The sequence below is a fragment of the Aythya marila genome (assembly GCF_965140915.1).
Source record: "Aythya marila genome assembly, chromosome: 7".
NCBI lineage: Eukaryota > Metazoa > Chordata > Aves > Anseriformes > Anatidae > Aythya > Aythya marila.
In genome coordinates this window covers 30,835,694-30,856,448 of record NC_139048.1, presented here as the reverse complement: position 1 = coordinate 30,856,448, position 20,755 = coordinate 30,835,694, and the positions used below count along the sequence as shown (strand labels likewise).

The 20,755-nt window shown below is 41.8% G+C and overlaps 1 protein-coding gene across 1 annotated transcript in view; it reads left to right on the top strand.

The window, feature by feature from the left end:
* The window catches only part of PCDH15 (protocadherin related 15), a 731,645-nt gene that overhangs the window by 252,650 nt on the left and 458,240 nt on the right, over positions 1-20,755 (top strand). Inside the window, exon 4 of the mRNA XM_082765483.1 lies at positions 12,820-12,867. The gene's annotated coding sequence lies outside the window, so the exon portion shown is untranslated. The remainder of the gene's footprint in view (positions 1-12,819; positions 12,868-20,755) is intronic.

The following is a 20,755-nucleotide window of genomic DNA, read 5'->3' as shown; positions in this document are numbered from 1 at the left end:
GTTCAGCTTTGCACTTGTAGACAGAAGTCACCTTCCGTGGATGAATACCTGCCTTTTGCCCCTGGAGAGGCTGCTGGTGGAAGGGGAGAAGTGGGGGAGGCTGCTCAAACTCTCACGCCTCGCAGTGTATTCCTTCAGGCAGGCAGCATGAACAGCATATTGCCTCCTGTATCTGTATTCATATCTGAATCCAAGAGCCAGTGAATCGAGGTGGGACGAGAAAAGTTCTGGTTGCTTTTAGTATTAGAGATTTATTTAATATAGCCCTAATTAATTGTGCACTATTATGACCTTGAGATCTTCAGTTGTCCTTTATGAATGCTGTTCTAAGCTGCAGAAACAAGTCCCACAAACCTACATCCCCCTGGGGGGTCCAGGACCAGTGCTCACTGCTCACTTTGCTCTTGCTCCCCTCCATCAAGATGAGTGACCCACATTTTCTAGCTGAACTCCGAACAAGCTCAAGTGTTCCCAAGATGCCACCCAGGTTATCTGAATGGGGCTCAGTGTAGAAATGTCCTGAATTGGGGCCTTTGGACGCGTTGGTAGTCTGGGGACTGCCCATGAAGCTTGGCACAAACCCTCAGGGTTTGCCCGCTGCTTCTCTTCTGTAAGGAGCCCTGATTTGTGCAATCTCCGTTCAGACAGCCCAATGTAGTTTCACTAGCATGATGCTACATCTCCCAGGGAGCAGTTGCTGTTGGTGAAGATTTTTTTTTCAGAGGCAGGAGAGAATACACAAAACCACAGCAAGGGATTAAATGGGTTTGTTGATACCAAGGGGTGATGCTTGTGAGAGAGGATACTGAAATCAATTGAACCTGAAGTGCAGAACGCTGTTTATTTCCAGGGCCACGAGCTAGTTCTTTCTGGCTCCACTCTTTCCCCTAAGATACAGTATAAAGGCCATATCAAGCAGTGTGACACTAGACAAACCCCAAAATGTCATCGTATTCCAGTTTATCAGTAAATTAAGATTCAGATACGGTGATTTTAAATACCATTCAGTGATTGCCTAGCCCTCAAGGGGCTGAAGGGACATCAGAAAAGGGAAGAAAAAAAAAAAAAAAAAAAGGCAAGAAGTGCTGCACTTTTGTTAGTTTTTTGAAACTTAAGAGATGCAGCACAGAAAAGTCTTTGTCACAGTATGAGGTTCTCCCGAAGGGTAGGATAACAGATAATCCCCTCATACTAAAGCTATATATTTCGGCTACAACAGCAATCAAAGTAAAGCTGTGAGAGCCTGTAAAAACCTGCCTGAAGGGCAAGCTCTCTCTGGGTGCTACAGAAGGCAGTTTCAAAGTTGATATAACAAGATCAATTCACTCTTTTTCTAAACACTGCCTGGTGGATGTTGGCTCTCTTCTGATGCTGTCAGTAATTCCGTCCTGTGCGGGGCTCTCTGAGATGTCGCCTTCTTTATTAGCCATGTTTAAAACAAAATGGATAAGAAAAAGCTCTGTGGGTGAGGTTGGTACGTGTCTGGAATGCAAGAGATATTATTATTATTGTTATTTAATTATTTTTAACCACAATTGTTGAGCTAGTTGGGTGGCAGCTCAGACAGATGCATTACAGACAAAGGTGGCTGCTGACCTGCTAGAAACTGAGAGGAAAGTACAAGTGCATGAAACTTAGAAGTTGTAAAATGGCTTGTTACTGTGTACTGCCATGGTCAGACATCCAGAGCAGAAATGTCTTAAGTGCTGAATTTTCAGTCCTTGACCTGGGGCTAACAGAGAAAGCCATGTTAGAGAAAGCCCTGTGTGCTTGTGTTTCCTTGTTAGGTCTAAATGCTTTAGCATAACGCAGTTGTAGAAAGCAGACACCGAAGAACTCTGCTTTATTTTTTTCTCTTTTTATTTTCTTTCTTCTCTTTTTTTTTTTTTTTTACCCTTCTGTTTCTCGCTTGCTTTTCAGTTGCATGAGGTCACCTCCTGGCAGCCAGCGTAATGGCAGGACCATCGTTCAGCTGCTACCAAAACAGATCTCTGAAACTTAAAACACTTTCAGGCTACTGTTTAAGATTTGCTTTTATGTAGGAATTTTCAGAGGAAAAATTACTACTTTTGTACCAAATACAGGACAAGGAAGGTACAACACCTTGCACACTTCCAAAATTTAAATAGTTGCTTGTGACTATTGCAAGCTCTGAAGTGATTTTGAATAATTACGATGATAAATGATTAATGGCCAGTCCTATCTGAGCGTAATGTCAGGCTGCTCTTTGCACACCACATGCTTTGTGGTGCACTCTTCATTTTTTTCTCTTTTCTCCTTACTCTCCTTTGGTTCATTTTGTCATCTTTCTCTCTCTACACAGTCAGGAAATTAAAACGTCACAACAGCACGTTCATTTGTGGGCAGTGACTTTCTTAAATTAGTAATCAGCCATTTGCTTTGGTCCTAGGGGCCTGTAATAGCGAGGTCTGTGCTTACAGCCCCAGTAGGCATCCTGGAGCAAGGTGCCAGCTTGCAGCTGAGCTGCACGAGTGGCTGTGCAGCTCCCCTGAAGTGCCCCTGCAGACACCAGGCAGCACTTCTGTTTGGAGAGCTCATTTTTCCTCAAGCATTCGTGTTTGCCGGAGTCATTTAGGGAGCTTCTTTCTGCACTGCTGAGAGTCGCCAGGGAGGTCCCCTCTCAGACTCAAGTCTGCTCTCTTTGCTTTTCCGCAGCATTAGGCACTCCTCCACTTGTGCTTCAAATGCAGGGTGAACCAGCCCAGAGCACAGCTGCCTTCCTCCCTCTTAATTAGCAATCACAAGGCCTCCTAATCACATCCACACCATTCTCCAGGAGAGGCGTCAATTCCTAATTTATCTCTGCAATGTGGGAGGCAGGGAGGTGGCTGGGGTGTGCTTGCCACCAAAAAGGGCTGACAAGTACATTTTGGGGGTCCTGCAGGCAGGGCTGGAGGAGTTGGGAGGAAACTCAACCTGAACTGAGTGGCAGTGGCTAAGCGTGGAGCCGGCAGCTCTCTGGCACTCCACACGGATCTTCTCCCGTGTTACAGAAGATGGATTTTTTTTTATGATTGCATCACTTGGTCGTCTTCAGCACCAGCCTTCCTGGCTGCTTATGGGACAGCTTATTTATTGCACAGGCAGAAACAAGACCTCACCGATTCCTCATTCTACAAAAAAAAAAAAAAAAAAAAAAAAAAAACCAAGCAAGCAAATAGACAGAAATAAGCAGACAAAATAAGTTTAGGAGAAGGAAGAGTACTAAAAAAAAAAACAGTTCATTCACGAACATCTCAGGAATAAAAAGTGCTGTAATTGCTGAGGTAAAGAAGTTGCACAACATGTGAGATCTCCAGGTAAGGCCAGCCCCAAACATGTTTCTGTTTAGTGGTTTTCAGCCTTTCATTTTCCAGAATTCGTGTTTTTGAGTTCTCTTAAAAAATCACTGCAGTAAAGCCCTGTGGACAGACTGCAAAAGTAAATAATTAGTGAAGGGACAAATTGTACAGAGGTGGCTATGTTTAGGCATAAAACTTCCTATCTGCAAATATCTTGTGGAGGTAGAAAAATCTAAAATTAAGATTAGGACAAAGGTGTCACCTATCAAGTATTAAATATGTGAGATATAGCTGGGAAGTCATATCAGTTTAGCCATCTCAAAATCCTTTATAGCCAAACTGCTCCTTTTTCTAACTTCCGGTGTTTTTTTTTTGTTTTTTTTTTTCGTTTTTTCCAAAAAGTGGAGCAGTTGTGCTCCGTCTCTGCCAGGCTGTCAGAAGGCTGTGATGCACCAAGATACCCATCCTTCTCATGTAAAAGGAGCGGAGGCAGAAGAGATGAGCCAGCCTTTGGGGTTTCGGGTGTGAATGTTTTGACACTCTGTGGGGTAAAATATCTGTCTTAAGGTATTTTTAAATTGAGTTTAGTTCCTAGGTGGGTGTAAAATGCATTGTACTCATTTTGGAAAAAATGAGGTGTTGAATAACATTATACAAACGTTTAATTAAATGCTTTTTTCTCATCAAGAGAAGCAGTGGAAATATAATCAGAGTTTTTCCACTACTTTAAGGAGGATAATTCAAGAGTGTAAGGAGGAATAGATAAAGCTAAAATAATGAGTGATGATTCATATTCAAGGCACCAGACGAATTAAATCACCCCTAAAGCATCTGCAGAACCAGGACCCATATAGGGATGGAGAGGTGGCAGAAGTCTAACAGGGGACACTTGGCACCTGTTTTAAACGCCTAGCTTTAAAGCACACAGCTGATATATATTTAGTAGTAAAATGACTATATATATATTTTTTTTTTCTTTTAAAAGTTCTCTGTCTGCTATTCTCAGAAGCAAATGTGGGAGATCTGAGGTAAGGTAGGAACCCCTAGTGTGGTCATGGGTGGATGCAGACCTTGTTGCCTTATGTGTGTGCTGTCACTCAGGAGTGTTTGCAAGTTTGCCATGGGCTTCTAACAAGTATTAAGTGTGAGGCTGACAAATTTAATTCTTTTTCTTCATTGACTTGTGGCGTAATACCGACTAGAGTTGCAAAGGTGTGGATGGGACCAGCTTCAGAAAGGTTTGGAAGCATCTTGGCAAGGACAGGGTTATGATGTTAAACGATGTTGGCACATGAAGAAATGACGTGAAATAATTAAACCCTGATTTAGTTGTGACAAATACTAAGCAATGCCAAACATAAAGTGGCTCTGCATAGCTAATAGGGCTAAAGAAAGGCACCTTTCTAGGGTGGCTGTGGGTGAGGAGATGCTGGGTGGATTTGGGCTCCCAGCCCCAATGTATGCAGGTTTTCTTAGGCTACTTGCCATGAAAACAACTCCATGACCGCTTTTATCTGTGCACTAAATTACCCATAAAAGAAGGTAACAGATTAATTTAATTTGATTTAGTCCCAATAGTGTATTGTTTTATTAAGCAATGCTATGGCACAATTAAGAGTTATAACTGTTTAAACACTTTATAGCCATGGAGCTATTAATCAATACTAAATTAAAATAAAATTAACAAAGTAACATAAACAAGGCCTGTAAATGTTTTAAAACGACAGCGTTAATTTATTGACTGAAGAGCTGCTTATGTAAACCATTTATAAAAATTAGTTTGACTGTAAATTAATATTTGCATAAGTTAACCCCAGAAGTGGAAATGGGACAAGAAGAGCATTTCTTATGACTTTTCAATTCTGAAATTCCTTTGATGGGAAACATAAATTTATAGCCAGGTATTCTTAGCTGAGTGGTAAAGCAAAGCCCTTGACTGCCCAGTCCTGTAGTCTTCAGGGAGAAAATCTAAAAAGTAAGACTTAATGGCATCTTGAGACCTCCTCTGTTTTTGACATTTGTTTGTCATATTTCAATACAAATCTGAGCAGCTTGTGCATTGTTAAGCTTTAATTTGGCCATGATGTATTAATGCTAGAGCCTAGATTCTGTCCTAGTTTTCAGGAATCTCAGGCTGTTTGCCGAGGACATCACCCTGCTTTTGATCATTTCTGCAAAGCTCACAATGGAGCCGATCACCAGAGCCCATGAAACTTCTCAGTTTCAGAGCCCAGTGATCCCAACCCAGCAGTTAAATGTGTTCCCCTGTGGTGGAAGCAGACAGCAGAGCACGCTGGTGGCCCCGCGCCCGGCAGGACCATGGTGGGGAGAGACGTGGGCACAGGCAGCTCCTCACTGCCAGAGCTGGGCACAGATGGGTTTGCTGTCTCGTCCTCTCCCTAAGTTTCTCTCCAACTGCTCTCCCCATGAATTCAGAGCGTTTTGTTGGAAGGGGCGGGCGCCAGATTTTATGCTTTGATAAAGGAGTCGGTAGTAATTGAGCCAAAGCCTTTCCAGCTTGAGTAAGCAAAAGAATAGTAAAAGATATTGCCTGCATTTCTCCTTATGTCAAAGCATTGGGGCCCTCCTGTGTTTTGAAGGATCCATCTGTTCTGTGCAGTAAGACATCCTCTGAATGGAACAAGGGTTTTCTGGGCCCTGATGGTGCTGACGGAGGAAGGAAGCGTCCTGTGTTGTGTTAGCTAAATGCCATCTCCTGTAACGTGCAGCAAAGAACATACTCTGAAAGCACATAGCTTCCCTCATGAGGGAGATGAAGGCAAAAGAAGAGATACAGGGGATATTGGTACTTCTCTGTTGCAGGTCTGCAGTGACACTTGGTGCCGTTCCCCCAACAAGGGTACAGCCGATTTCTTCAACAACACGCTGCAGATGCATTACACCACGAGGAAGGATGGGGTAGGCTGCTGGGTGAGTGCACAATGCTTTTTGGCTAAATCCTGTTACAGTGTGGGCAGAGAGCAGAGGAGAGGAATTCCCCTCTGTCATTTGGGGGATGGATTCATCTGGGGGCATATTTGGAGAATCTGTACTCCAAACCTTGGCTGCTTTTTTTTTTTGTATGCTTTAAAAAAGCATGAGAGTTATGTTTGTACTCACAGCTCATAGATGATATCTTGGGTCTTTAGAGGGAAGTGATCAGTGTATGTAATCATTACTGACTTGTAAACCAGCTCTGTAACTGGGGTAGTAAAGAACAGAAAGTGTCAGTCAGAGAATGGTCCTTAGAGCAGAGCAGGAGAAACCAGGAGAGTGGCAGAGTTTTCTGCAAGAACGGGAGATGACGAGCTGAGAGAAACCGAAGGGGAGAGGCACTACTGATGGATTGCGTGTGCATGTACATGTACCTTAATTGTTTGTCCTTTACGTTTCTGGGAAGCATTCCGAACACCATGAAATTCTGCCCACTTTTTCTTATGTCTCCTGAGAACATTTTATGGTCTTCTCTTTTGTGATATTTCTAAACTGATTAAATCATCCCACGGCAGGGCTTTCACAGACTACAGATTGCCATGGTGAAGCAATGTAACCTGTAGCTTGGATCATGAACCCCACTTTGGGTTTCAAAAAATCTGACAAGTTTGATGTCTAGTTTTTACTGCTTTTTCCGTAAGTGTCTGATATAATAGAAGGATGCTGGACTCAGAGGTGTCACAGTGATTAGCTTGTCCCAGGGCCAGATTTCTAACATTGCCTGGTTTTAGGGAAGTCTGTCTGGAGGTGACTTGCCTCTCTGAAGGGGGGAGAGTTGTAGGGAAAGAGGAGCTGTCTGACAGCCTCTTAAAACTTGCAGCAATTCACCGTTTTTGGAGAATGTTTCTGTAAGAAGAGCTGACTAACTGAAGTATTTCTTAAATAAGATAAAAAATATATATGTTTTTGAATATGGTACTAGCTAATGTCCATCTAGGAACGTGGAAGGTCTCCTCAGGTCTGTACCTAACTGTAGCTATTGCCAGGGATGTCTTCTCATCTGGTGTTCCTTGTAGTGCTATGCCTAACAATTTCTGCAGCAAGCTGTGGGTATGATGGAACATGGCTGTTGATTGTTGAGATTATTTATATGACTTTGTAAAGTGCACTGTATTATACAATGAGACATCTGGTCAAAGAAAGCAGTGCCTGAAGAGATGAGGTGTGAGGCAGTGTAAAACGCTACAGTGGCTTATGAGGGCTACAGAACAAACACAGCTGTTTTATCGATTTCTTCAATAGAGGCAATAAACATGCAATCCCTTGCAGAAAAATTAAATCCTCCCCAGAAGTAAACCTTTTCCAAGGCACTGAAATTTTGAGTTATCTGCCTTTAGGAAAAATATTCAGAAAGGCTTTTTAAAAGTTACTGGGAGGGGGGTGTTTATTAATAATATATTATCCACGTGTACTTCAGATGCAGTTGAGCTGTGTATTGAGTTTGTGTTGCACAGAGTACAGGAAACTGAAAAAAAAAAAATTAAAACTGGGATTATAGTTTTGGAATTTTATTGCTGCTCCTGTGTTCAGTCAACCAGGTTTCACCAGCTATGTGAAACCAACATTTACATGCATTAAAACGAGGCTGACATAAATATAGATGAAATTTTAGATAGGAACCAAGAAGTAATGGTAAAACAAATCACTTTGACTCGAGTTTACTTTCCAATGCCAAAAGAAACATGACTCATCTGATTTTCCAGAAAAGGATTGCAGTAAATCAAGTTTTCATTCCTCGAACTTAACAAAGTTATAATAAAAATGCCAGAGTAATATTCATTGCATATTATTAATAGATGATGGAGACTTTTAGATGATGGTGGTTTTCTAAGAGTTTTTTTTAGGAACAACACCTGTAAGTTTTCTTACTAACAGGTGAGGATATCTACTTACAAATAGAATAGGTAAGTTTTAGTTGTTGTAAAGAATATTGCTTTATTAGTATTTTTCATGTTAAAAACTTCCATTTACACATATTCTGTAGGCAGAATCAAGCATTTTTCCTACAGGAGAGGAGAAAAATATTTGCAAAGCAAATCAGCTCCCTGCACCCCAAAGCTACTTAGTGATATTGGTTCTTGGATTTTCCTTGTGAGCAGGGAGAAAAAAGTGGTTAGCCTCTGCAGAGAGCAGGTTTTGTGAGTATTTAAAGACATGTTAAATATTCCTCAATTTTTTGACATACTGAATATATCCTAGCTGCACAGAAATTCGATATTGTACGTTGAGAGAAGTGTGGAGATGGAGGTTGCTTAGATGTTACGTGTGAAATCATGTATTGTAACGGTCACTGCAGGCAACGTTTTCCTACTTAAAGGTGGTAACTTTCAAAGATGTCTGAGAGGTGTAGGATTCTCACCTCACACAGATGTGAACTCACATTCCTTAGCCAGTTTTGATAACGCTGCTCTTCGTACTGATTTTTTAAGATACCTTTTAAAAGTACTTCTGAGTCATTTATTTTAGTGAAAGGGAAGAGGTGAGGAGAGCTGCAGGTGAAGGCAACGTGGTGGGCTGGGGGCCTAGTTGGCAGGGAGCATTGTGAGGTGCTGGTGGTGAGGGCTCTGCTGTCCCACCAGTTCCTCCAGCAGGTGAGGGTGTGAAGGGCATCTGGGGCCAGGAGCTTTGGAGGAGGTCAGAGGGGCCCAGGTGGAGGTGAGCAGCATTTCCCTCACTTTGCAGTATGATATGTGACACGGATTTGTTTTGTGTTCTGTTATATAGCAGTGGAGCCTGGCACAGCTCAGCCAGGTGCCTCGCAGCAGCATCAGGAGGGAAGGGATGAAGAGTGCCATACCGACCAGAAGGTGGGGTGGAAATCATCACCTTGCCATCTCTGAGTACCTTGCTGTGAGGCAGCCTGGCCTGGCCTATGAGCTCTAGGGTTGCAGTCCTGCTGTGGACATCCTCCTCAGGGAGTAGGGACCAGGAAGCCCAACAAAACTGGGAAAGAGACAATTTGGCCACTGTGCCGCTTTGTCAGCTTTTTCTACCCTGTGCCAGGTCCCTTTTCTCAGGCTGTTAGCGCTGCGGTGCTCAGGGATCCTGCATTTTAGCCCTTGGCACCTGCGTCTGTCTCCTGCTCTCTGGGCTTGGTCCTCCTCGGGCACCTACTTGCCCAGTCCCAGTTCCTGCTCTTGGTTTCCTGATCTGCCCACATGGCTCCTTGTTTGGAATATTGACCTTACAGCAAAGAATTTTTCATTCTCTGAATTTTAAGGTCAGTTCTGCTCCACCTCAGTTTGGTGTGCCCTTGGGTTTATCCCTGTTGCTGCTGCCTCTGCTCGGGTACCTGCTTCCCATCCCCAAATGTGGTTGCACCTTATTCCTGCCCGTGGCTACCACTGTCTGCAGTTGGCTGTGTTCAGTAAAACAAAGTTGGGAAAAATACTGCCAGTCTTCAGCAGGCTGTACCTAAGCAGTGCCTAGATCTGGCAATTAAAACTGAACGAACACAGACATGCACAGAGGTAGTGAGTCCTTCAGCATGAAGGAAAATAGAACCAGCTTCACTGGATCAAAGACCCAAGTCCTGAACGTTGAAAGCTCGCAACACCAACTTGCCAGAAGAGTCAGCAGATGTCTATTGAAAAAGGTCAGGAACCTATTTCAGGAAGCCTGAGAAGTGAATCTCTTATATACTAGAGGCATTTGTACTTACCCATCAATTTCATCAGTCTTCATAAAATGAAAAATTGCAAGCATCTGGGCAGAGCTGCAGTTTGAACCTGTCCTTTTGGGCTTTGACATTACTCGTGGGTGTTCTCAAGAGCAGAGTTGCCTGTACCTTACCTCTTCTCAAACTTGTCCTTTTCTTCTCCTACAGGTGAAATATTTTATTGTGTTACTAAGAAAGAAGTGGAAAGCTTTTCTCAAAAAAAAAAAAAAAAAACACAAACACAACACTAAGATGTTTGAAATTTACTGAAAAATTGTTTCAGATTTAATGACAAGATTTGTTTTTCAGGCAGTTATCAATGGTAGAAATTAAGCAAGTCTTGAATTACAGCCTGGAAAATGTATTTAGTCAGCAAAATATTTTGAAATGATTACACAAACATGCAATTTGTGCTTCCTCTAATTTAATAGCAATGTATACATCTGCTGGCAAGGATGGCAAGGGAAGATGGCAGCAGGATTTCAGAACGCCTTTCACTGCTTCCTGCATCACTGCAAGGCCAGGGAAGAAATAAGAGGCCAAATGTCTGTCCAGTCCTTGCTAGGACATTGGTGTCGGGGCTGAATGGCTGCATGCTGCATAACTGCGTCAGCCCTGCTAGCTGAGGGATCCCCAGGTCTTGTCTCCAGGGATGAAGCATCGCTCTTTTTCGTGTTAAAATTCAAAACAACCACAATCTGAACAGCTTATGTTTCTGGAAGATAATACGCAGAGCTAAAAGCCCTTGATGAGCGTGAGGAATAGCGTTGCGCAGCACGCGAACAGCGCCGGGCACGATGCATCTTCATTACACAGATGTAAAATGACGATCGTTGATCTTAAAATCTGCTGGCCACAGGCATTAGGTTGTTGGTAAAGGAAGTGGTGAGCCTCGTTCCCATGGTGATGCAATTTGTGGTGTTCCTATGCACGAAGGAAGGCTGGGCATTCTCTGGGCAAACTAACCGCAGCCTTAATGCTGTAGGGTTTTGGGGGTGAAATATGTAATTATTTTGGTGGAATTAATGCTAACCATCCAGAGCCATCTGGGATTTCATACTGAGCAGTGCACAGGCTCTCTGAGCAGCTGCCCTCCCACCCCCAGTTTTTTACCAAGGAGGAAATATGTGTTGTTTAGGAGTAGTTTGAATAATATGTTTACCTGCTGGAAGCAGTATTTATATATATTTAAGTAGAACTGTTTGATTGCTTCAGAAATATAAGCAGATTTTTGTTGTAATCAGCTGCAGTTGCTTATTGCTTGGGTTTGTTCTGCTTTTTTTTTTTCCTTTTTTTTTTTAAATTTTTTTCTTCTTTTTGTGTATACATTTTATATATTAGAAGGAGAGAATGGATTTGGTCAGTCTGACCTATTCTGGGAAAAATTTACATACTACTACACTCGCACACAGTGCCCTCTTAGTGAAGTTTACCCATTTTTATTTAAAAACGTTTTTGAAGGCTAATAAAATGCCAATTTGTTTGCCGTTACGTGACATTTTGTTTGGAGTCAGTACAATATCCACGAGCGTCCACAAACTTCCATCAATCTTAAGAAGCCTTGAGTTATTTTACAAATCCTTACTACCCAACCTACTGTGCATTTGTTCCACTTCAGAACAAAATAACAGTTTCAGTTAATGCAAAGCAAACTGACTGCACCTAAATTTGCCTCTTTTCTGCTGTAAGTGCATGGCAAACTGGCAAACTCAAATGTAATGAATAGCTTCTGTGCTGACAATTAACAGCCTGAGAATAAGTTTTGTTGTTTTATGCTTGAGTCATAGCTCTTTGAATATTCCAACCAATTGAGTCCTATTACATAGATAACTAACGAATGCTTAAATGAGAGAGAAAACAGCAACCTGCAAAATGGCTTTGCTTCACATGAAATTGCCTGAAGATAATGCTGACAGATGCTCTCTTAGTGAAGATCTGGATTTTCCTGAGAAAGGTGAAATGATCCCAGCAACTATACAATTCAGTTTCAAAGCTAACCACTAAGAGTTTGAAACATCCAGCCAAAGTGAAGGTCCTGTTCAGATGCCTTGACTCAACTTCGTCCCTGTGATTTTCGTGGAGTGGATCAAGTGGAGCTTGGCCCACCTGTAGAAGACAGTTGTGCCACTTGTGCTGTGACTCCTTAATTCTGGAGCTGTCTGAAAGAGGCTTGGTTTAGGTGCACTCCGCATGCCCGGTCTGCAAAGGGGACCACGTGCAATTCTGTAGCTTCAGATTTCAATTTTGGGCTTTACGTCAGGAAACGTTCAGGGCTGAATTATGTTAAGTATGGGGAACTTGCCATCAAATTTTCTGAACAACTCAGTAAACTCTCCAAACAGCTCTGTTCACGTACCACCATGGTGACAGGTAGGCAGTAAGCAGGCACACTTCGGAAAGTTTGGCACCAGAGGCTACCAGGGGGAGGCCTGAGAGATTCCTCCAGAGGGAAAAACAGGTGCCCTACAGGTTTTATTGTTAAATGTTTTAGGTTGGGGAATGACAGGGAACATATATGAGTAGAAAGAAATTACAGATAAATGCCTGATAGATATATTTTATGGTAGATACTATAAAAGAAAGTTATTGTGGATTTTTCATTGGTTTCTTCTTGGCAGCCTTCATAGAAATATGTAAACTACTTCAGTGAAAACCTCAGGCATTGTTTTCTTGTTATTTTTCTTATTCGAAGCTGCCTTTATCAGGAATAAAATAGCAGATATCAAAAACTGTATTCTGCTCTTCTCTGTATCTTTTGTAGGCTTAAACCCATTTTAGTAAAGAAAAAATGTGTGATACTAGATGTTGTTATTAGTCGTCATTTAAATAATGAGCATGATTAATTCTGTATTTTCTGTTTTCCAGGAAATCAACATATGATCTCAACAGCAACAGCTGAGAAGTGCAATTAAGGTACCATAATTTTGCTTTTAATATGGGCGTGCTTTTGGTAAAAGCATTTTCCAAAATACACTCTCCAGTAATCTATTTAATTACCTGCATTTCCTGGAAGCTCGGTCCGCCTCTGGAAAGGTTGTTGCTTTTATTTCCCACTTTTTCTACTGCTATTATTTCCTGAAAACTACTTTTTTTTTTTTTTTTTTTTTTTTTTTTTTAACTTACATTTCTTAACTTCTAGGTGGTTTTATGTTTGTTTGTTTGTTTTTTAAGTTTAGTAGGAATATGTTGAAATATCTGTATAGAGTCGTATGATGGGAATAATGTTTCTGTAATGTACTTGTGTCTGTAAACCATGTCCTTCAAAGATTAACTTAGAAAATGTTGTGGGGAAGTGATTGAAAATCTATCCATAGGAAGCTCTTGGAATGGTGTCTGCTGTACTCTCCATGTCACCAAGAATTAAAGTGTTGATTTGAATCACAAGATGGGAATCAGCTCAGCAGCTCTGTTGTACCACAGGGAAAAGGTGGTTCTTTTTGTTGGAAATACGTACAATGACCTGAGTTCCCTCTCCTCAAGTCGTGTTTTCACTTGTAAATTTTTTTCTGGGATTTCAGACAAAGAGCAGCAAGGTAAGAGAAGGTGGAATTACTTCAGATTCCTTTTTCCTTGACATGTTGCAGTGAACTCTGCTGGTGATGTAAACTTCAGTGGAAAAAAAATATTATTTGCTATGGAAAACACAAATGAAGTATGAACTGCTATCAAATTAAAAACCTAACGAGCAATGTTAAGCAGTTGTTCTAAAAATGACATCAACTAATTCTTCCCAGTGCATTTCTCTTGTCAGTACTTCTGTTCCACTTCTAAATGCTCTGCTATTGGTATAACACTGCCCTTGAAGGAGTAAAATGCAAAACCACACTGGAATACCAAATGACCAGTTGAGTTGTTTCTTCCTACCAAGAGGAGAGTTGTTTTTGCTGGGTCTGTGTGGTTTATGTACGGATGGGTAAGGGATAGGAAAACTGTCGTTTTTACTAGTTACCTCTGTTGTAGGAACTGAACGAATTACTTTTCAGATTTTACCTCTGGCCACAGGAGTCCAGTAGTAAAAACTCTTAATGTATGTTGCAATATGGGGATAATGCCTTTGACTGGTGCATACTAACGTATGTGCCAAAAGAGTTAAAAATAAAAATCCCCCAAGTACATGCAAATTAGGTTATTGCAACATTGTGTAATGCCTTAGGACAAGTTTTGAACGCAGAGTAATCAAGAATATCATCAAAGTGAAAAGTGGGATAAAATACAAAATTGTGATCAGAAGGAGAATTTGTCAGGCTAACTTCATGCTTCTTTTTGCTGAGGAGGTGAACGTCCCAGACTACAGTAATGCAGTGAGCTTAAGCTGCCTAGATATCAAGGAAGCATTCATTCAGTACAGTTCCCAAAGGAAATGATTATTTAAAGTGGAGATGGTGCAGATTAATACAGGAATTATAAGAAGCTGGCTCAGGCAGATAAGAAACTGGGTAAAGAGGGGACTAGGGTGGGATGTGCTGGGAGGTGAGTTACAGGTTGCAAGAGACTTCTTAGAAGTATTACTGAAGGATAAGGCCTTGTGACCAGCTCTATGCAGTATTTCCTTTAGTAACCTTGGCACAACATTTTGATATGATTTTTTCATACTCTTGTGATATTGTGGAGGACACAAATATTGTGTGGGAACCTTCTGTGGACTCTGTGGATTAGTGTAACAAAGACAGGAAAATCTAATACTAATAAGCACACTGCCATTCTTTTAGGGACTAGTAACAGATGATTTTTTTGCTACAAACGAGGGATTCAGCATATGTAAACTCACCTTTTTTGGTTGTTTTTACAAAAGCAACATCTTATCTCTCAGCTGAACCTTTAATAATCTAAAAAGTTTTCTTTAACATCAGCTCACCAGCGAGTCCCAATTTATTCTAAATAATGTAGATCCTAGGTACTTGCATTCTCTACATTCCAGTAAGAGAAGTTCTTGGATTTTAAACTTCAGGTTCCGAGGATCTGCCCAATAAGTGTGTGGTTTTGGCTGTGGGAGCGAGCAGTGCAGTGGAACACATTACAGGAGAAGAGTTGAGTAACCCTGAAACCACTGAGAAAAAGGAGAAAAGAGCCTTTTGGAGAATCCCATCCCAATTAGCAGCCCCAGATTTGTGGCAAACTGGAGTCGTGCTGGTAAAAGGGAGCAAATGAACCCAACGCTGGGCCCTACCTAGGGAAATAGGGCTCAGCTCTGCTCTGTGACCAACCTGTGATTAAAGCCAAAAGGATGAGAAAGCTCTACTTTATTATCATATGCTTAGGAGCTGCGCTTCCGTCAGATAAAAGGAAAGCTGTTCAGATAAACGAAAAATCGGTCTGAAGATAGGAAACAGAAGGTAGGACTAAATGATCAGTTTTCTGAGTGAGAGATGACACTAGTGGGGTCTCGGAAGAATCTGTGCTGAAACCTGTGATACTCCACTGATAAACGAACTGGAAAAGATAACAGTGTGCTGATGATGCTTTTATTCAGAGCAGTAAAGATGACTGCTGACTGTGAAAAAACTGCAGGAGGATTCTGCAAAACTTAGTGGCTGGGCAAGGCACTGGCAGGTGAAATTCAGCGTAGGTGGGTGTGAAGTGAGGGAGACAAAAATCCCACACAGGAGCTGATGAGTGCTGAGTGACCAGTGCCATCCACTGACCCGGGAAAATCTGGGGCACGGAAAGTGCTGTGAAGTAGGAAAGGGTTCTTCTATGAAAAATATTAACTTTAGTTTCAATAGCGGTTATAAAAGCAGATACCAAAATATACTGAAAATAGCAGGTGGCTACCCTGTAAGCATGTGTTTCTTTTGCTGCTTGAGTGGTATACAGCTCTGTTCCTCCGTCTCAAAAAGGTACAGCAAGGAAAGTTTGGAGGATGGGAAGGATGGCATGCAGGATTAATTAGAGTAGTGTGTTCCTTGGGATGGAAAAGCACCGAAGGCCTGGGAACTCCCTGGGGGCGTGTGTAGGAACAACAGCAGAACTTCTGGAAGTGACTGCAGGCTGCGCTTGGCCAGCAGGACCAGGGAAGTGCCTGCACAGTTCTACAGGGCTCGTTTACACATGGCCTAGGCTTTGGTTTCTTGTCATTAGAAGGTGATACGTTTCCACCTGGGGAATTGTACAGGAGGATGAGTACCAGCGTGGTGTGCCTCCATCCCTCCCTGTTAGAGGACTGAGTGGCGCTAAGTGCTTTTGTAACAAAACAAAGATCTGTTCGCTTTTTAAATACATACTCAGGGTTGAAGTATAAGTGAGGGAATCGAATGCAATACCGATGCAAAATCAAGTGGATTTAATAAGTATGTCTTGAATATGTTTTGACTGGAAATTAGAAGGCATGTAACCAAAGAGATGAGGGGCTTTCCAAACACAGCTAGGACATGAAAACAGTATCTGTTTATGTTGGACCAGTCCCATGGGCTATTGTGGATGTTTTTGTGTAACGCATCCTCTGAGTGCTAGCACATCACTTTTACCCTCTGCCACTTCCCACGTCCTACACTGTAATGTTTGAGGCTTTTGAGCTCATCCCCTTAAGGAGTTCATCATTTGGTAAGTGTGTGTGTTTTTGAAGAACGTTACTTTATGGTGCGCAGTGAATGGAGAGGGCAGACTCTGATCTCCTGCAGGACATTTTGCTCTTAACATTTATTATATGTTTGCCTGCAGTTATTGGGGATTGGTGACCCAGGTGGTCCTTTCAGGCCTCCGTTCTAGTGCACACACTGAATTCATTAGCTGGATTCAAAGCCTACACACTTAGCATTTATCTGAAAGTAGCTGAAAAGCTGTCTTCCCTCAGAGAATAAATCTCTTGCATCTGCACTTGCACTCTTGCCAACTCAGGAAACACACAACTGGCTCTGGAGCACACAGGCACATGCTATGTGAGACGGAGGTGCAGGAGCTGAATTGTAATGCAGCAGTAAAGCTGGGGCTACCTCAGCAAGGACAGCAGAAACAATTATATATGCAGGTCTCTGCGTAACTCCTTGCATAGGAATACAATTACTGTGACTCTTCAGAGCTACTGTTAAAACACAGAAATTAAAATACATGGAATGTAAGATCTGCTTGGACGGTCCCTGCACTTTCTTTTGTTTCTTATAACTATCAATAATTACAAAAATATACTATAGTAATAGAAAGGGTATAATAAAAATATTCAACGTTGGGCAAAAAATCTTCCGGCTTGTACTGGTAGAAACCCAAGGGAGGGATCTGGAGTGAGAATGTCAGTTGTAAAAATGAAAAGGCAAATTAAAAGAAGGTTAGGAATGTGACATGCACTAGTCATCCGAACTAGCACATTTTCATAGAGTTTTTTCTTAAGAGTTTTAGAACAGTAGAAAACATTGCCCTGTCCTGTGGCTTGTCACTGCAAATACAGTGTTAACACCTTTGTCAGGGCTGAAAAAGTCATGAGGATGTGAAAATAGTGAAGAACGAAAGAAAGTTGTAATATGAGTTGATTCGGGGGATTTTGAATACCAACCAGAAACTATACACACATAGTGAGATGAAAAGCTGTTGGAAATGGAAGTACCACAAAAACGCTGTCACTGTTAGTTTGCGTATCATATTAGGACCCTAAAGGACAGATAGTCTGGGAGAGCAGATATCCATTAGAAACGGATGAAAGAGAAGACCTTGAACCACAGCCAGACCCTACAGATGGAAACTTGAAATAAATAAATAAATATCAACTTTAAAGTAACCACAGTAAATAATGCAGAGGATGCATAATATGTCCTCTGTTGCTCAAAGCAGCAAGCAAGCATGCTGCTCCTGCATTCAGAGCAAGCTAACTGGTGGAGTAGCTTTGCAGTGAGGTTTGCTGAAAGGGAATTACAACCAGCCAACCTCCTGGGAGTTTGCAAAAGTAATGTCAGGGCTCCTGGAAATAGCACAGACTGCCATTTGCACAATTCTTTTGTTGAAGAGTGCTTTATGCCTCTCATTTTCCATAACAAGAACTAACTTTGGGATGCTTCATCCTAGATGAATCCTTTAACCTATTTTGAAGATAAATATAGGAAAAAGGAGAGGGAGGAGATCTGGAAGAACACCTGCATGCATGAGCAAAACAGTAAAAGGTGGGTTAAAGCAGAGGAAGTCATCCCAGAATGGCCTCAGTGATGGGGTGGCACTAGCTTTAAGCTTTTGGCAGAATCACCCTGACGATGCACGCTTTCTGTACGGTGGGCACGTAGAGCAGCAGGCTGCTTCCAGCCAAGGAGGTCATTCCCCACCCCAGGGAGGTTTCCCTGGCTGAGACACACGAAGAAAGGCAGAGGCTCTCCTTCAGGAGCGGCCCCGCATCAGGCGGCTGGTGGCAGCAGCAGAGAACAGGGCGAACGCTCTGCCAAGAGAAGTCACACATCAAAATAGTTTTGGAGGGTTGTTCTTTTTAAGAAACAAACAGCAAAACTCGGGAGAATATTAATGTCAAAGCAGCAACTGATAGAGTTTTCCCTTAGCAAGAAAACACACGCTAGCAGCTAGAGTTGATTTAATTGTGCTCATTATGAAATAGAAAACTGTAAACTCATTAGCAGAAGCTTAGTGTGTCAAAATTGCCTGCTGTTCTGCTCTATGAAGAGAAATAATTTAGTATTTGGACAGCAAAGACCAAAAGCCTTGTGTGAGGACAGAAAAAAAGAAAAAAAAAAAGTATTTTCCGCATCAAAAATGATGTCGCAGCTTTTGAATACGAATGAGATTTCCCATTTTTTTGTCTGGTATTTTTCCACAAAAAGGTGTTTTTCAAGCAGTTTTCATAGCAAAATGGTAGAATAATTCAGGAGCAGAAAAATAGTCTCCAATCACGTTATCTTCAAATCTGTCAGTCTTAGGCTGGGACATGCCTGTGGTCCACATTAGCTATAAATCTAGTCCTGTAGGTAGGCATAGAAGTGACTTCTGTAGTAGCACTATGGTGTTTCTGTAGTCTTCTCCATTCCCTTAATGCTTTCTGTGCTTTCTGCATCCTTGCTGTGCAGTTAGGCAGTACCAAGGAGGTACCTGTATGTTAATTTTCAGCTCTCATATGCGAAGCACTGAAATTAGAGAAACTGACCTAGAAGTCCTTGTTATTAAATAAAAGTTTACTTATAAACACTCTGAAGTTTTTGATGTGCAAGTGAAGTTGCTGGCAGAAGCATGCCATAAACCAAAGAAGTGATATTAACCAAGAGAAAGGGAGCAGATTTTGTGTTTCCAGATGCTAAAAAACAGTGTGAAATGAAGAAATTATTTAAAACCTGCTGCTCATTTGTGAAACGTGGTGTCTGGTGAATTTGTCTGATGTTTTTAAAGAAGGTTTTCATCGGACTCTGAAAAGAATAGCAGTATGTAATTGAACTAAGCCGATTTAAAGAAAAGGATATGCCTCCTTCTTCTCTGACAGGCAGCGTGACTTGTCTGGGAAGTGGTTCTAGCACCCTGTGGTGCTCCCAAATGCACTCATGTCCTCTTTTTAGATAGCAAGAGGTAAATTAAGAGTACCAGGTAACTTTCTAGGGTTTGTCTGGTTTTGTTTTTTAACACAATGCCTGTCACCATGAGATTTCACTGTTCCTAATGGCAAATTTGCCATCTGTAAGCTTGCTTGTACGAGCACAGCAGGGGATCAAGACCTAACTTGGTGCTGTCCATCTGTTTCTCCTGCTAACCATGGGGCTTGACTTCTCCAGCCTCAAATTAAACCTATTTCCACAGTGATCTCCTACATTTTCTCCTCTAAACCAATGCCATAAGGAACAAAACATCAGTGCATTGTTGATCAAGTTGCAGCACCAGCAAAGTTCATTAGATTTCTCTTCCTAAGCAGTTTGTATTCTTACAAGTGATAGTAGGAGTTTGCTGCTAGGCCACATATCTTACTTGAGCATTTCCCATTCATGTACACTGATCGTTATGCTGCAAGCACATGCTTTTGCACATAAATAGGATCGTTATCTGGAGGTAATCCAGTTTACGGATATTCTCAGTTAAGCAACTGCAGGTCTGATCTGAATAGTCCGACTGGAAGCCCCGTGTTTTCACTAGCATTTCGTCAGTATTGCTCAGATTATCTTCAGATCCTGAACTAATGTAAGGCCCCTCTAATAACCCAGATTGTTCCTCCTGCTTTTGCTCTGTAGTTTTATGGAAGCCCCAGCTCCCATGATTTACTTTGCTGTAATGCCATCTATTTATACAGCATGCCTTGAGGGAGTAGTTATTGGGGTGTTGTGGTTTAACTGGGTCAGCAGCTAAACACCACACAGCCAGTCACTCACCCGCCTCCCTCTCTGCAATGGGGGAGAGAAACGAGAGACAGTTTATTAAGACAGGAAAATAATAATAAAAATAATAATAATGATGATGATAATAGTACTACTACTAATAATGTGTACAAACAAGTGATACACAATGCAGTTGCTCACCACCCGCTGACTGATGCCCAGCCTGCTAAACCCCGAGCAGTCCACCCTCCCACCCTGGCTAGCCACCCCTACATATTGTTCAGCATGACCCCAGATGACATGGAATACCCCTATGATATGGAAAGTATGTTTTTCTGGGTATTGTAAATCAGTAGAAGTCAGCCTTAGTGGATTTTGCAGGTTTGGCTTCACAAAAGAGAGCTGGCAGCCAGATCTGGGCTTGCTGCCTGAGACACTGCCTTCATGAAGAAATGGGCACTACTCTTTGAGTATGATGCTGTTGTATTATTGAGTCTATTATCTGTATATATTTCTGTCCACGCTTCAACAAGATTGATTACTTTGATTTAATATAATTTAGTCTGAGGCCCTGGCATTTCTTG